The sequence below is a fragment of the Aegilops tauschii genome, chromosome 7 (assembly GCF_002575655.3).
Source record: "Aegilops tauschii subsp. strangulata cultivar AL8/78 chromosome 7, Aet v6.0, whole genome shotgun sequence".
In the NCBI taxonomy this organism is placed as follows: domain Eukaryota; kingdom Viridiplantae; phylum Streptophyta; class Magnoliopsida; order Poales; family Poaceae; genus Aegilops; species Aegilops tauschii.
The window spans coordinates 201199892-201212907 of NC_053041.3; positions in this window are offsets into that span (position 1 = coordinate 201199892).

Sequence of the window (13016 nt, forward strand, 5' to 3'; positions counted from 1 at the left end):
GAACATGCAACTATAGGTGTGTCGTCAAAAAAATTTGTATTATTCAGGGTTCGTTTGTACATGTTTATACATTAACTGGGTTTTTCATGCATTTTATGCGCGTAATTCAAATTTGAACTACATGCACATGCTCCAGTGCATATAAACTTATTGAAAAATCAAATATGTGTCCTTGGTTGCATGCTTAGGTCCCATGCAAGAAATGGGAATGAATTTCAAACACCCTGCCACCGTCACTCGGCCGCAAACATTGAGATACCTGGTTTTTAAATTCTAGTAAATCCAAAACTCGTCTGAAATTCATGAAACTTGGCATGGTATCATGTAGCAGCATCAACATGCCATGGTAAATTTTTTGTCCCATTTGGGGCAGGTTTGGGTATATGCTTCTCACAATCCGGAGCTTCTCACAACAAGCATGATGGTTTTCGGTAGGGAACGTCCCACCTTTGGGATGAAACGATATCCATTGCCTCTTATTGCTTTCAATTTTTTTCTCGTGTCAACATAGAACAACAGGAGTGTTGTGTGAATTTTTGTGATTTTTTGGGGTTCGTTTGGACATTTTTATGCATTAACTGAGTTTTCAATGCATTTATGTGCATAATTCAAATTTGAACTACATACACATGCTCCAGTGCATATAAACTGGTTGAAAAATCAAATCTATGTCCTTGGGTACATGCTTAGGTCCCATGCAAGAAATGGGAATGAATTTCGAACACCATGGCACCGTTGATTGCCGACAAAACATTGAGATGCCTGGTTTTTAAATTCTAGTAAATCCAAAACTCGTCTGAAATTCATGAAACTTGTCATGCTATCATGGAGCGGCATCAACATGCCGTGGTACAAATTTTGTCCCATTTGGGGCAGGTTTGGGTATATGCTTCTCACAAACCGGAGCTTCTCACAACAAGCATGATAGTTTTCGATAGGGAACGTCCCACCTTTGGGGACGAAACGATATCCATTGCCTCTTATTGCTTTTATTTTTTTCTCGTGTCAATATAGAACAACAGGAGTGTTGTGTGAATTTTTGTGATTTTTCGGTGTTTGTTTGGACATTTTTATGCATTAACTGAGTTTTCAATGCAATTATGTGCATAATTCAAAATTGAACTACATGCACATGCTCCAGTACATATAAATTGGTTGAAAAATCAAATATGTGTCCTTGGGTGCATGCTTAGGTCCCATGCAAAAAATGGCAATGAATTTCGAACAGCAGGGCACCGTTGATTACCGAAAAAACATTGAGATGCCTGGTTTTTAAATTCTAGTAAATCCAAAACTCATCTGAAATTCATGAAACTTGGCATGCTATCATGGAGCGGCATCAACATGCCGTGGTACAAATGTTGTCCCATTTGGGGCAGGTTTGGGTATATGCTTCTCACAAACCGGAGCTTCTCACAACAAGCATGATGGTTTTCGGTAGGAAACGTCCCACCTTTGGGGACGAAACGATATCCATTGCCTCTTATTGCTATCAATTTTTTTCTTGTGTCAACGTAGAACAACAGGAGTGTTGTGTGAATTTTTGTGATTTTTCGGGGTTCGTTTGGACATTTTTATGCATTAACTCAGTTTTCAATGCATTTATGTTCATAATTCAAATTTGAACTACATGCACATGCTCCAGTGCATATAAATTGGTCGAAAAATCAGAATTGTGTCCTTGGGTGCATGCTTAGGTCCCATGAAAGAAATGGGAATGAATTTCGAACACCAGGGCACCGTTGATTGCTGGCAAAACATTGAGATGCCTGGTTTTTAAATTCTTGTAAATCCAAAAGTCGTCTGAAATTCATGAAACTTGGCATGCTATCATGGAGCGGCATCAACATGCCGTGGTACAAATTTTGTCCCATTTGGGGTAGGTTTGGGTATATTCTTCTCACAAACTGGATCTTCTCACAACAAGAATGATTGTTTTCGGTAGGGAACGTCCCACCTTTGGGGACGAAACGATATCCATTGCCTCTTATTGCTTTTAAATTTTTTTCTCGTGTCAACATAGAACAACATGAGTGTTGTGTGAATTTTTGTGATTTTTCGGGGTTTGTTTGGACATTTTTATGCATTAACTGAGTTTTCAATGCATTTATGTGCATAATTCAAATTTGAACTACATGCACTTGCTCCAGTGCATATAAATTGGTTGAAAAAACAAATATGTGTCCTTGGGTGCATGCTTAGGTCCCATGCAAGAAATGGGCATGAAGTTCAAACACCAGGGCACCGTTGATTGCCGGCGAAAACATTGAGATGCCTGGTTTTTAAATTCTAGTAAATCCAAAATTTTGTTAACCATTCACGTGACGCCACGTGTCTTGGTTTTAATGGCTAATAGGAGGTGTCGTGCGGACAACTGCTTGACCTTGACTGAACGGGAGGCGTGCGAGCACCGTCCGATGCACAAGCTGACCGAGAGGCGTGCAAGCTGTCCTCGAGTGCGCAGGCTCACTGGGAAGCGAGCCCTTTGATCTCCATGGCCGCCCGCCTTGCTCGCGTCCTCTCCATTAATGGCGCCCAAGCCGCAGTTTAATTCGCTTTTTAAATATAAAACACTCATCGCAAACGTTTTAGTTAGAACACTCGTATGCAAACCGACAGCTTCCCCAGGAAGCCAAGAGAAAATGTGCCGAGCAGGATTTCTGCAACTCTTGATCGCAAACGATTTAGATAGAACACCCGTATGCAAAGTGAGAGCAGCGCAGGATTTGTGCATCCCTTCAATGCAAACGGTTGTTCTGGATGACCCGTGTGCAACCACGTACAAACAATTTGGTAAGATTTGCATCTGTCGTATTGGGTATGCTGCCATTTGTCAAACTGGAAAGATTTACATTTGTTGATCTAGTAACGTTGCCATTTGTCAATCCTTGTAACACTGCGATTTGTCAAAATATGCAGCTAGAAATCATTAGCACTATGTATGTTTTGCAACTAAAATTCAGTAATTAAGCATAGATTTCATTCATAGATTAAGTAGTCGTTCTTAATGTATACAAACAGTTCAACTCGAGAGCTGAACCGACCAAACTTCTCCCCAATTGTTGCCAACCACGTGCTAAAATAGCTAGTTCAACTATATATACTAGCTAATTTTAAGTACGCTGTACAGTTCGACCACACATCTATAGTCAGATGAACTGAACAAAATAGCCCCTAAATACTACTACTACCATGGAGGGGCTTTCTGCTACTTCCGGCAGCCTCTTCTCTACCGAGCGTGCTCAGTAAGAGGCAGAGGAGGAGGAGGGGCCTACCGACGAGCTGGACAAATGCAATACGGTGCCTGCCGCTGCTGCACATTCAGCGACGCTCGCCAGCTCGAACGCCCAATGCCACTCCAGACGATCCCTCTCGAAGCGGCCGGACTGCTCGTAGATCTCCTGATTCCTCGCCTCTGCATCGGCGTGTGCTGCGGCCACAGCTGTGGTAAGGCTCTTTGCGTGCTTGACGAGGCGCTCCTCCTCCTCCCGCAGGAACTCGATGTAGCGTGCAAGGTCGTTGACGCACGTGCGGGCCTCCACCTCCGCCTCCCTCCTTCGGGCGGCGGTGGCGGAGCGGGTGATGATCCCGGCGGTCGACGGTGGGCTGGCGGCCACGGCGGCCGATGATGGGGTGGCGGCCATGACCACCACCTCCCGCCTTCGGGCCACGGTGGCGGAGCGGGTGATGGCCATGGTGGCCGGTAGTGGGGTGGCGGCCACGACGGCCACCTCCCGCCTTTGGGCCGCGGCGGCGGAGCAGGAGATGGCCCTGGCTTTCGACAGTGGTGGGGCGGCAACAGCTACCGACGGACAGCGGCGGCGGAGCGTGTGGTGGGTGTTCCACGCACACCCAACAGGGACGCCACGCGCACTACACTATGCCGGGGACTGCGCCGCCGCCGCGTTGTAGCCTCCCAGCTGGAGCTATCCTCTGATGATGGTGGAGTGGCTGAGCGACGACGATGGCCGGTGCCATTGGCGATTGTGGGAGAAGCAGGCGAGATAAGCTACAGGGAGGGAGGGGAAAATGTGACGCAGGACTCGCCGGTCATGAGGGTTTTTATAGTAGGCCGGTAAGCATTGGGATTTTGGGGGATTTCCCCGAGTCGGGCGGGAAGCTTGCGCGGGAACCTGCGAGGTTGCGTGGGAACGGGCTCACCGATGATTCATTGGCGCCACCGCTTGGCCAAAAGAATGCCCCCGCGTGCTGCGCAAGCTTGCGCTGTAAGCCGTCTGCGGCAGCGGGGTGACAAGACGTGCGAGAGGAGGACGAGAGGACACGTACACATACAGTTAATAAAAAACGTTTGCGATTTAGTTACCTACTATACCCCATCCTGGTTTATAAGTAGGATTTAACTAAGAAAATACGAATGCATGTCGCCATAGATTATATCGTTGGAGTCGTATTTGAACATACTTTCCAGCTATACAATTTTTGTAACATGCATTAACACTTTTTTGGTTAAATTTTAAGGTTATACACCAGCAAGCGTTTGCCCACAGCACACACGGCTTATTCCATCACAAACAGCTCTGATTGATCAACTGTCTGCCACTATCACACACGCAACTCTAATCTAATTCGTGCTTGATGTCTCCGACATCGCTCGCATAGTTTGTCTTATTTGCCACGTATCACTATGCAGTCCTCTGCTCGCGTGCCTCGGCAAGCTCTGCTCGCCGTTAGGCGCCGCAGCACTCTGTGCTCGCTGTTAGGCGCCATGGCGCGCTCTGTCGCGTCCGTTGGCGCGCTCTGCTCGCGTCCGTCGGCGTGCTCGGCTTGTGGACAGCTTTTCCTTGAGGCGACCGAGGAGCACTCTGCTCGCGTCCCTCCGCGCGCGCTCTACCAGCGGTTGGGCGTGCGCACGATCACGTCGGGACCCCATATGCATGCGGTTGCGCCGCGTGCGTTGCCATGCGATGCAGTTACGTGCGGCACGATGGAGTTATGCGCTGCAAATTAGAACTGCCATCAGGGCCTGCCGATATTCCTGGCCGTTCGGCTTCCCCTTTAATTCCCGCGGCCATTATAACCTTAATCTCTTCAACCTTTTGATCGCGCCCCACAACACAACAAGCACACCCAGGACAACACATAGAGAGGGGATGTCCAGCGGTGCTCCAATGGAGTTCGGCGAGCATAGAGTGGAGACTCACGCGAGGGAGACAGATCTCTCGGTGGTGTACACCATCGACCCAGCCGTGGTGGACGACAACATCAATAGCGTTGAGTAGTTGCTTGCTCGAGACAAGTACAAGGTGGTCGGCATCGACCTCCAGTACACCGCCGGTTGTCCCGGCATAGATCAGAAAGTTGTCGTCGCCCAGTTGTGCGTGCGCCATCATGTCCTCATCTACCACTACTGCATGGCCACAGAGCCTTGCGACCATTTCAACAGGTTTGTCAACAGCACCGACTACAAGTTCGCCACGGTGGAAACCAAAGACGATGTAAAAGCACTCAGTGTTACGGGCTTGGCCTGCAAGAACCTTGTTGAAATCCGTGACCACTACAGGGTCTGGGGCAGCACGAAGCAGGACTCCCTGGTCGAACTCACCTCGGCCATCATTGACCCCTACTACGAAAAGATGAAGCAGGATGCCCAGAGAACAAGTCTCGTATCCTGGCACGGGGCCTGGATGCGGCAACTGGATGAACCTCACCTCAGGTTTGCGGCCAAGAGAGTGTACACATGCTATGAGATGCACAAGCGGATTGTTGACATGAGGAAGTGCCTCGTTACCCAAATCGACGAGCCCGGATCGAGCCACAAGCAGAGCAAGCGTCACAAGAAGTAGATGATGATCAGAGGATCATTTATGCTAGTTAATCATGCATGTAATATATAGTTTACTTTATTGGTGTGTGGAAATGTCATGTGTGTCGTAGCCACCTATGTAATTATGCATGTAATAGTTTACTTTGGTGTGTGCAAATGCCATGGTTGTAGTAGCCACCTATGTAAGTGGATGTTTAATTTGGTTATGCAAGCATGTCCTTATAAGTGTGTGTGTGTGTGTGTGTGTCTATATATATATATATATATATATATATATATATATATGTTGTTGTTGTTGTTCTATATGCAATCCCATCGCACAACACACACGTCTTATTAGCAGCAACCATCTGTGTTATTATCGGTCTTCACACACATTTCTAATTACAGACCTGTTTGCCGCGTATCACATACATCTTGTTAAGTTGAACCGTTTCTGTTCTCATGTCTCAACGCAAACAGTTCATCCGAGTGAACCGCGTGTCGTATATCGCACACACCTTGATCTGGCTGACCATTTCTTTTGTGTTGCCTAATCACAAACACTTCATTCGAGTGAACCATATGCTGCGAATCGCACACGCCTTCATCTGGCTGCCCATTTCTTTTGTTCCTCCTCATCGCAAACAGTTAATTGAACTGAACCGTATGCCCTTCATCGCACATGCAACTAAAACCTGAACCATGTTTGATGCATCCGTCATCGCAAACGTTTTATACATTTCTGACGGTTTTCAGACAGCACCGTTTGCGATTATTGCATTGCACACAGTTTCTCGAAAGGTCTCTGATCGTAGTGTCATACATATGACACTTCTATGACGATAATTGTGACAAAACCCGGTATCATCATAGATGTGGTGGGCTCCTACTTCTATGACAAAAAATCATGACAGAAAATGGGCTTTTCATCCTGGGCGGGCCGGAGACGCAGCTGCATGACATTCTTTGGGCCGTCCATGACGGAAAAAACCATGGTGGAAGCGAGGGCGAGGAAAATTTCGGGGAGTTCCCGGTTACGGTGGGAGGTCGGGGCCGAGCGATGCGCGTTTCTCTCGTACACGTACGCGCGTGTGTGCGAGGCGTTGTCTCTAACTGAACCCGAGCGAGGCGTTGGGCTCTAACTGAACCCGAGCGATTGCACTGCAGGCTACGCGTTACTGAACCCGAGCGATCGATCGATGGCTGTTAACTGAACCCGATCGAGCGATTCCTTCGCTACTGCTGCTAACTGAAGCCGATCGATGCTGCCTCTGGGATGAACAGTGAGCGTTGCAGGGGGGTTTGGATGAACAGTGAGCGGTGGCGTTGCCTCTAGATGAACAGGACCCCGTGGTGTGGTGGAGGGTTGGATGAACAGTAGACGGTGGAGGGGTGCCCGTGGAGGGGTGGTTGAACAGGACCCCGTGGTGTGGAGTGCTAGATGAACAGTAGACGGTGGAGGGGAGCCCGTGGAGGGGTGGTTGAACAGTAGCCGGTGGAGTAGCGCGCAGTGGAGGCTGGATGAACAGGAGCCCGTGGAGGCTGGAGGAGGTCGACGGTAGCCCGTGGAGGCTGGAGGAGGTCGACGGTGGAGATGAACAGTATCCCGTGGAGTCCCGTTTTGCGGTACGCCACACCCCTCCCAATGAACAGGACCCCCGTTTCGACCGTAGGAGGTCCGTTTCGTCCGTTTTGCGGTACGCCACACCCCTCCCGATCAATAGGACCCCCGTTTCGACCGTAGGAGGTCCGTTTCGTCCGTTTTGCGGTACGCCACACCCCTCCCGATCAACAGGACCCCCGTTTCGACCATAGGAGGTCCGTTTCCTCCGTTTTGCGGTACGCCAGACCCCTCCCGATCAACAGGACCCCGTTCCGAACGTAGGAGGTCCGTTTCCTTCGTTGTGCGGTACGCCAGGCCTCGTTTCCATCGCCTGTTCCGTCCAAGCCCTCCCGATGAACACGACCACGCATTCTGTTCCGACCCAGCCGGTTGGCTCCCACGCGTTCCGTTGCCTCCCGATGAACACGACGCATTCCGTTGCCTCCCCATGAACACGACGCATTCCGTTGCCTCCCCATGAACACGACGACAACGCTGTTTCTCCGTTCCAACCCAGCCATGTACACGAGCCCTGGCCGTACGTATGCGCGAGTAGGCGTTCGAGACCCCGCCCGTATGTACACATATGTGGCCGTATTTTCTTTCTTGCACCCTGGCCGCTGTATGTACGTGTACATGCTACGTGCGCGCCTCTACTACGACACGTACGCGCCTCTACTACGACACGTGTGCACCTCTACATCCACCAGTATATATGTACGTACACGTTCGCGACCGGAATGACAACGCTACGTACGCTTCGACCAGGTGGGTCCCGACTGTCAGGCACTTCCTTGCCTACGAAGATGTAGCTAGTGGGTCCCAGCAGTCAGGGGGGCGAATCATTTTTTTTTGCCCGGACGCACTTCCTAGCGTGCGAAGATGTAGCTGGTGGGTCCCAGCAGTCAAGGGCAAACGTTTTTTTCGCGAAATACGGTGGCCCGTCCGGTGGGTCCCCGCTGTCAGATGGAGGAATAATTATTTTGCATGTAATAAGGAGGCACTTCCTTGCTGCGGCCGTGGACCCAGCTGTCAGCCTCTCCACATACAGTCCACGTCCGATGGAAGCCGTTCCTTGACCATGTTGACCACGCCGCACTGAGAGCACCAGGGCGGTGGACGACGGCGATGCCTAGGAAGGGGACGACGCGGAGCCGGGGAAGACGCGGCAGTGGATGCCCACGCATAGAGGAGTACGAGGGTTCACTGGTTCGCTGCGGTGTGTGGCTACCGTCGCCGCAGAATAACAGGGGGTGTGGGTGAGTAGAGGGATGGCCTGGCCAGCGGTGGGAGTAGTAGGGGGCGGTGAGGCCTCCGCCGCATCGCAGCCGGCCACGGGAGGTAGGAGCACGAGGCAGGACCGGCGCTGGTTTGGGCGGCTGGAGCAAGAAGACCAGAGGTTGAAGAAGCACTACGGCCGTTGGATGGACATCGTACGGTCACTGGAGCTAGAATCGTGCATATTGACTAAGTTGACAAAGCCCTCCGTCCCCATCAACTTAGTAGGCCCACAAGTCAGCCTGCCACTATACTGGGTCCCAGCTAACGGGGGAGTATTCATTTTTTTGTGCGTAATAAGGAGGCACTTCCTTGCGTGCGAAGATATAGCTGGTGGGTCCGAGCTGTCAGCGGCGGTAACGTTTTTTTCGCGAAATACAGAGGCCCTTTCGGTGGGTCCCTGATGTCAGGTGGAGGAATCATTATTTTGCGCGTAATAAGGAGGCATTTCCATGCGTGCGGCCGTGGACCCAGCTGTCGGCCTCTCCACGTACAGTCCACTTCAGATGCATGTCGGTCGTTGACCACGTTGACCAGGCCGCGCCGAGAGCACCAGGGCGGTGGACGACGGCGAGGCTTGGAAGGCAACGACACGGAGGCAGGGAAGACTCGGCAGTTGTTTCCCACGCGGAGGGGAGTACGACTGTACGAGGGTTTACTGGTTCGTCTGCCGTCGCCGGAGAATAACAGCAGGTGTGGGTGAGTAGAGGGATGGCTAGGCCAGCGATGGGAGTACGGTGGGGCGGTGAGGCCTGCGCGGCAGCAGAGCCGGCCGCGGGGAGGAGGGAGCAGGCAGTCCCTCCGACGCTTGTTTGAGCGGCTGGAGCAAGAAGCGCAGAGATTGAAGAAGCACGACGGCCGTTGGATGGCCATCCAACAGTCACTGCTTGTGCGTCAACCTTTTTTTAGGAAAGCCTCAAATCTATGGAAAATAGCATACAGCCCATCTGCCATTATTTCTAATAATTTACAGCCCATTTGCTAATTATTAAGGTTTTTTTGGAGCCCATATTCTTTTTGTTAGCATTACAGCCCATATTGTGGCCACGGTTAAAAAATTATATGAAATTTTGCATATTTCGGTGCGGTCCGAACTGTTTTTAATCCCGAAATTTTGACTCACATTCAAATTGATTTTAAAAATAAATGTATATCAATATAAAATCCAACAAATTCTCCACGCATAAAAATTAATGTAATTTAAAATCTCGAAAGGAAAAAAAAGATATTTGAAACTAATTGCCGGTTTGATGTGTTTTAAAAATGTACAGCCCATTTCTCATTACTGATGGGCCATTTTCTCGGCCGGCCGAATGGAAGCTCTCCTCGTCTTGAAAGATTCGCAGCCCAACACGCCTGACAAAGCGACTTACCTGGCAAATCACAAAAATACTGGGCTGTGGCCGTGGACCCAGCTGTCAGCCTCTCCACGTACAGTACTCTTCCGATGGAAGTCGTTCCTTGACCACGTTGACTACGCCGCGCGGAGAGCACCACGGCGGTGGACGACGGCGAGGCCTAGGAAGGGGACGACACGGAGCCGGGGAAGACGCGGCAGTGGAAGCCCATGTGGAGAGGACTACGAGGGTTCACTGGTTCGGCTGCGGTGTGAGGCTGTCGTCGCCGCAGGGCCTGGCCAGCGGTGGGAATAGTAGGGGCGGTGAGGCCTCCGTGGCAGCACAGCCGGCCACGGGAGGCAGGAGCATGCGGCACGACCGGCGCTGCTTTGGGCGGCTGGAGCAAGAAGACCAGAGGTTGAAGAAGCACTACGGCCGTTCGATGAACATCGTACGGTCACTGGAGCTAGAATCGTTCATATTGACTAAGTTGACAAAGCCCTTCGTCCCCGTCAACTTAGTAGGCCCACAAGTCAGCCTCCCACCAAGGTGGGTCCCAGCTAGCCGGGGGAGTATTCATTTTTTGTGTAATAAGGAGGCACTTCCGGTGGGTCCGAGCTGACAGCGGGGGAACGTTTTTTCGTGAAATACGGTGGCTCGTCAGGTGGGTCACAGCAGTCAGGGGCAAACGTTTTTTCGCAAAATACGATGGCCCGTCATGTGGGTCCCTGTTGTTAGTTGGAGAAATCATTATTTTCCGCGTAATAAGGAGGCACTTACTTGCTGCGGCCGTGGACCCAGCTGAGACTCTCCACGTACAATATACTTCCGATGGAAGTCGTTCCTTGACCACGTTGACCTTGCCGCGTTCCGTTGCATGCATGCGTCCATGGGCGTGGTGCGTCCCCACTGTTAGCCTCTCACGTACAGTCATCTTCCGATGACTCTCGGTTGTTGACCACGTTGACAACACCGTGTCGAGCGCACCCAGACTGGAACGACCCGGAGATGGGGAAGACGGGGCAGTGGAGTCGCAGATGGAGAGGAGTGGGAAACTTCACTGGTTCGGGTGCGCCGCAGCACAGCCGCGGTGCCGCCCACGGGAGACAGGAGCAAGAACAGAGGTTGAAGAAGGAGCACGGTTGTTGGATTAACATCCAACGGTCCAGCTGCTAGAATCATTTGTTGATTAAGTTGACAAAGCCATGCGTACACGTCCACTTAGTAGGCCCACAAGTCAGTCACCAAATCTGACGGGTCCCAGCTGTCAATGGGATGAATAATTTTTTCGCAAAACAAGGAGGCACTTCCTTCCGTGCGAAGATACAGCCGGTGGGTCCCAGCTGCCAGGTGGAGGAAACATTTTTTTTAGCTTAATAAGGAGGAACTTTCCTTGCGTGCGACCATGGACCTCGTGGGTCCCAGCCGCCAGGCTCTCCACGTACAGTCCTCTTCCGATGAATCTCATTTGTTGACCACGCCGCACCGAACGCAGCGAGGCGGTGGACGACGGCGAGGCCCCGGACGGGAACGACTCGGAGATGGGAAAACGCGGCAGTGGAGTCGCAGATTGAGAGGAGGAGAAGGGTTATAACTGGTTCTGTTGCGGGATGGGGCTGTAGTCTGTGTAGTAACAGGAGGTGTCGAGGGGTGGAGGGATAGCCTCGCCGGCGGTGGGGTAGCGCTTCGCAGCGATGCGTGCTAAGCAGAGCCGCTAGCCGCCGGAGGCCAGACCAGGCGGTCCCGGCGACGCTGGAGGAAGAAGACGAGAGATTGAAGGTGCATGCCGGCCGTTGGATATAAATCCAATTGCTGTGGATGACACAATCATTTGTTGACCAAGTTGACAACGCCCTGCGTAGGCTTCGACCTATTGGCCCACATGTCAGCCTGCAAAAATGTGGAATATATTTAACCCATGTTTTCTAGAATGTACAGTCCATTTGCTGGGCTGGGTGAACAAATAATTTCGCGTCAATCAGGCCCATTTATATTTTCTAAGAAATCCCAGCCCATTTGCACTTCCTTGAAATACACGTATTAGGTGGGCTCATTATATATATAATGTTATGTTAGAAGGAGCAATTAATATCAAAGAATAAACCAGAGAGGCACATTTTTTATATATATAATTAAGAAATTAGAGAGTTATTGCTCAAAATAAAAATGAGCGCGTTATTATTAAATTGGTCCTTAAAATCTTCGCAAGCTTTTGTACGCAATCACCAGGATTTTCCTTGCGTGTGAGTCAAAAACAACCAGGATTTTCCTTGCCAACTTCCGTTAAACATTTACTTTTATAAGTTAATAACACGTGGGATGTTTTTATAATGTATATATAAGTCTCTATAAAATATACGATCATAGTAATAATATAAATATATATAATGTGGTTAGAAGGGAAAACATAAATTGGACACAACATTACTTTTATAAGAGACCTGCGTTTTATACCCCACAGTAGGCATACTAACAAGTTCATACACAAATACAACAGAAAAGGTAAACATTCATATCAAACTCAGGTTCACAGGACACGTTCATATTCATAGCCAACATTCACTATCAACAACTCAAAAGATTCATATATACACAAGCTCGGCATATCTATGCATCCAAATGATTGATAGATCACACGACAATATTCATACATAATTCACAAAAAGATTCAGATATACACATGTTCAGTATGTTTATGCATCCAAATGATTGAGATCACAGCCAATATGATCCATGGACGAACTTTAATTACCTAGGGTACAGACTGGTAAATGGTGTTCAATCGGAGGTACTTCTTGCTAAAATTTGTTCTTGTACGAGTAAACTTTCAAGTACATAAGAGGCAGCACACACAATCTGAACTTTGCTTGTAGGTTTATCCTCAAATAGTGGCCTCGTGCCGAGGGAGGTTTGAGCAACTTGGCCACTACTTTCATCCAACTAGTTTACTGGCTGATCTTGGTCCTGTATCTCGCCAAAATTCTACATTGCAGACGAGAAAGGAGGCGGTTGAGAAAATGAACCACCCAAA